A 5081-nucleotide genomic window follows, 5' to 3' on the forward strand; every position below is an offset into this window, starting at 1 on the left:
CGGGGAGGGCGGGGGGGAGACAGCCAATCGGAGCGGCGGGCGGCGCCGTGATGCACGCCGGGAGTTGTAGTTCCTGCCCTTCCGGCGAGCAGGCCCGAGGGAGGTTTCCCGCAGGTCCGTCGTGCTCTCCCCGGGCAGCGGTCTCGTGCAACTCACAGAATCAAGGAATATCCTAAGTTGAGAGGGACCCACAAGGACCATCGAGTGCAACTGTTAGCCCTGTGAAGGACCATCCCCAAAAGTTACCCCATGTGCCCAAGAATATTGCCTCTAGAATTCAGACAGGCTTGGTGCCGCGACCGCTTCCCTGGGGAGCCTGTTCCAGTGCCCAGCCACCCTCTGGGTGAAGAACCTTTTACTAATATCAAAGTAAATCTCCTCTGACACAGCTTAATGCCATTCCCTCAAGGTCTCTCACTGGTCGCCAGTAAAGAGATCAGTGTCTGCCCTGCTTCTCTGCTTCCTCATGAGGAAGGTGATGGCGTGTCCCCTCAGTCTCCTCCAGGCTGATCACACCAAGCAACCTCAGCCACTCCTCATACCGCTTCCCCTCAAAGGCCTGTCACCATCTCTGCTGGTGACACAAGCCCCTCAGCAGCAAAGACAAAACCTGCACTGACACAGCCTTTGCTCTCTGCCTTTCCCCAGCCTCGCCCCAGCCCTCCACAAGCCAGGTGTGGAGCCTGAGCTCTGGCTGCTGGCTGCCTTCCAAGGAAACACGGGCACTGAAGGACATGCATGCGAGGTACGCATCCCAGCAAGGCTGCCTGAGCACTGGGAATCATGAATATCAATAGCTGGGGAACATTTCCAATGGAAACAACTCTAGTCCAGCGCCAGTATCAACTAAAATTTGTACAGCCTTGTCAGAGATGGGCACATGGATGGACTGAATGAGGCATGAAGGATCTGATGGGTCATAAGAAAGCAGTATTTCAGTTTTCATGCCTTATATAGCTTTACTCACACTCTCAGTGTTTCACAGCTCATGATGAAAGGTCCAGTATCCTGCTGTCCACATCCAGGTGAAGGTCTGCAGAGCATGGTCACCCATTGCCAAGCTGAGCTGGAGACACTTGTTCTGATCAGGCTCTACACGTGAAAGGAATGTTTGGCTGGGTGCCCAAATTTTCCCTTGGACTCCTTCCCTGAATCATGTCAGCTATTCTTCCAAAAGATGCATGATTCCCTTAATGATTTTCACTGCTCTTAGACTTAGAACTGTGCAGCTGTTAAGAGTAAAACTCACAATTTTATACACCATGCCACTCTATGATCACACTTCCATTTTAAAAGAAGCTTGTTTTGTATTACAAAATTGCTGTGTCAGAGGTATTTCATTTGCAACTACTGACTGAAAACACATTAGAAATTCTCTGCACAGTCTTAATCCTTTAGTGTTTGACCTGTGCATTACTTGTTGATGTTTGAGTAACTTGACCTTACTATTGCTTGTGTCAGCCATTATTGCCAGATGAAGTTATGTGTGCTGAAGATTAAATTGTTTAGCCAGGTTATCTTAAATCTTTGCTCTATATCAAAACCCCTTCTTCTGTCCAATTCATTCTAGACTTTAGATTTTATGCAGTCTTCAGACTGTTTACAGACTAACAGAAAAACTTAGGGCCATATTGCTATTTCCCTCCTCCCCAAAGCTTAAGCCATTTGAAAAGAAATTCAGACTTGACTGATCTACAACGTGGCAAAATCTCCAGTCTGAAGCCACTTCAACCAGTGTGATGTCAAGGTAACATACACACAGACCCAAACAGTAAGCAAAATATTGGTTCAAATTGCAATTTTCAAAAGGTGCAGAAACAAGTTTGCTATTGACATTTATAGTTGTTTTATGAAGCATCACTTCTCCCTGTAGAACTGGGATAACTGTAATTAAAGGATTTTCTGGATTTATTTGATGAGCAAATGATAATGACAGTTGAATTTAGCTTCATATTAAATGTCATAATTGTTCAATTCAATGAACTTCTCAGTTGCAAAAGAGATTTAATTAGATGTGCAATGGATAAAGATGAAAATTTGTTATAAACTCATCAAGAGAAAAAAATATTGCTTGCTTCATCAGCATCTGCAGTCTAGTTGAATGTGGTGGTGCTCAGCATAACTGGAAAGGTAAGAAATGAATTGTCTTTGCATACTCGAAGCCTTATATAATTTTTAGCTTTCAGATTGTACTAATATAAGGATGTTTCATTAAACTAGCCTAAAATTAGCTTTTACACCTCTAAAGGCAAACTTTTACTCTCAGAAATATCTACTGCTGGTTTTCAGAAGCACCTGCCCGGCCTTAAATGAAGCCATGACATGGGTGTAATGAAATAAGAGCATCTGCATAAGAGATCATTTAGTTTAACTTCACATGGGTGCTGTCATGTCATGTTGTGTCATGACATGTCACAGGCCATGAAGAGTAAGCACCTGAGACAGCAGCTGGAGGTTTGATTTCTTTGCTTTTTTTTAGCAGCTGTCCGAAGGACTAGTAGTCAGAAAATGATTAAGGGTTAGAGTTAGTGTATCTACTCCAAGATGTTGCATGGTGTCACACCCTTGCCTTGTAACCAAAACTGGATGTGACATTCTGCCCTGCCAAAACAACACGTTGTCTGCTTCTAACTGCAGAGATCACTTCACTCTAGTGAGGCTCCAGGCTTTTAGTCAAAGCAAACTCTTGCCTCTGGTGTTTCAGTTGTCTTCTAAACATCATTAAGACAGTCACTTGTCTTTAGCACGGGGTAATTATTTCATCCAAATTCCAAAGAGAGGCATTTCCTGTCCTTCCTGCTGCTGCCTTCCTTTCTGACTCCCAGGGACCCTAGATTTGCCCTGTTTTATTCACCTGCTTCTTTGTTTCAAGATTTTGATGAATGCACACCTAATGCCTGAGGAGTGGGTCTCTCCCAGCATTCTACACATCCAGGGATTAGCCAACTTTCCCCAAAAGACTGTACTGTGCTGTTTGTAAAGGCCTGTGTGCCTGCCAAGAAGTGTTAAGCCCACATGGGCAGCTGAAGGGCAGAGTCCTGTCCATATCCTCTGGGAGCATAGGCCAAAACAATATAAAAATGCAAAGTACTGGACTGCTTCCAGTGCCATTCATGCTTCAGATAACACTGAACAAAGTTTTAGAGATGTTACTAATAAAATAATAATGACTTAAAAGTCTCAGGAGGGAGTTCAAGCTGTGAGCTGGATGCATCTGCCACACTGAATCACAATTGCCTCATAGTCGAAACAAGGCATCCATCAAGAGTTACTCAACACCTTTCTGAAACTTCGGGCTACATGCCTGAACAGAAACCAGGGCAAAGTGGAAGACCTGATGCTGTCTTCTGGTGGAGCTGGAACACAATCAGGACTCATGCTGCGAAAGCTGTTAGGAAAGACTGCATGAATGTAAGCCAAGGGAAAGCCTCCATGTCCAGCTTCCTGCAAACTGAGCTTGAAATAACAAAACTTGCAAGACATACTCACTGTTCTGCCTATCTCTTGCAAGAGCAGAACAGTGGAACACATCCCTCTCCACATTTGTTGCTTGTGAACAGCATAGGCCTTTCTTAAAAGAAACTACCAAACTTCAGGGCACACATGAGGTATGAATGACTACCTTAGAATGTCTCACAGTTGCTCAGGACCATCATGACATTTTTCAGTTCAAAGCACACCACTGCATATTTCTTGTCTACACTTGAAAAATCCTAGGGAGCTGATAGAGCAGAGGCTTCTGTTACAGTTTGCTTTCCTCATTACAAGGAGGCAGGAGAGCCTTCCTAGTGTTTCTTCCTGGTAGGTGACACAAAATAACATCTGCAGTTTTCTAGAATGTGCTGCTTCCATGGAATTAAAAAGCATGTGTTGCAAACCACACAGACTTACAAACAGGGATTTGGTAAATACCACTGCCAAGGCTGCCACAAAAACAGATGCACTCTCACAGATGCAGAAGAAATCAGAACAAATTGGTCTGAAAATAATTGGTATGGAACCAGCCATGCTGGTTAGAAAATATGTGTCAATGCTGTCTTCTCCTTTCCCTCCTTACCTTCTGTGTGTTGGAGAAACCCTCTCCTCCATCACCTTATTACCCTCCTCCTTTGCTGCATTTCATTTGATATCATTCATCTTTTCTGCTCACAACCATGAGAAAGAAAAAAAAAATTACTAAACCTAGTGTTGAAATTATCAGTATTCTCTGTTTCAGCATAATCTAATGGTATCCAGAGTATAATAATGAGAAATCCAACAGAAATCCTACACATCAAAGCAAATAATATGTTTACTCTTCCTTGCTTTTGCAAAACCACACAATGAGGGGATTAAGGGAATTAAGAAATGCATATAAAGCAGAGGTTGATATAATTAGAAAAGGGGAGAAAAGGAAGGAAGAAAAGAAGGCTAGAAAGGGAGAAAAGGAGAGAGGAAGAGACAGAGGAAGGAAGGGAGAGAGGAAAGGAAAGAGAGGAAGGGAAGGAAAGATTTTGAGAGAGAGAGAGAGAGAAGGAGGGAGGGAGAGAGAGAAAGAGGGAAAGAGGAAGGAAAGGATTTTTGATGTGAGTTTAGTTTGACTTTATTGTTTATGCATGACCATGGCCATATCCTTCTTTCTTGGCTTTCTTTCTTTACATTAAATATTATCATCCCACCCTCAGTATTACACAGTTTAGCACTTTTTTTTTTTTTTTTTTTTTTTTTTATCTGTGTGTTTTGTGCAGGACAGCTGCAAAACTTATGTGTATCTGGAGCAGGATTGCACAGTTCCACCCTTACACAACATTCCTTGTAAACAGCTGTTCAAGGGCTGATAGCACTTTTACTGGTCTAACTATGTGCTTAGTTCATTTAATGCCTGAGGACTGTGAGAGAATGAATGTAGGGTCACAGGACAACCCATCCAGTGAGATTGACATAGACATAACCAAAGGAAAGTTTAGACAAAGTTGTACATTGTCTTTCCCTAAGTCTATGTGGGCTTCTTCTGCAGTTCTACGTGTTGGATTGAGTTTAATAGATTAGCATGCCTACATTTATTTGTATTTGACTGAATTTAAGGGCATGGTAAAAGGAGC

At 42.9% G+C, this 5081-nt stretch overlaps 1 long non-coding RNA gene across 1 annotated transcript; it reads right to left on the reverse strand.

The window, feature by feature from the left end:
* Window positions 1-1711: 1711 nt before the first annotated feature.
* Window positions 1712-4465, reverse strand: LOC306798143. The gene is made up of 3 exons (XR_013773287.1): window positions 4058-4465; window positions 3490-3582; window positions 1712-2122 (listed from the first exon to the last, which is right to left on the reverse strand). It is a non-coding gene; the product is annotated as an uncharacterized lncRNA (long non-coding RNA).
* Window positions 4466-5081: the final 616 nt, after the last annotated feature.

The sequence above is a fragment of the Erithacus rubecula genome, assembly GCF_903797595.1.
Source record: "Erithacus rubecula genome assembly, chromosome: 2".
NCBI classification, from domain to species: domain Eukaryota; kingdom Metazoa; phylum Chordata; class Aves; order Passeriformes; family Muscicapidae; genus Erithacus; species Erithacus rubecula.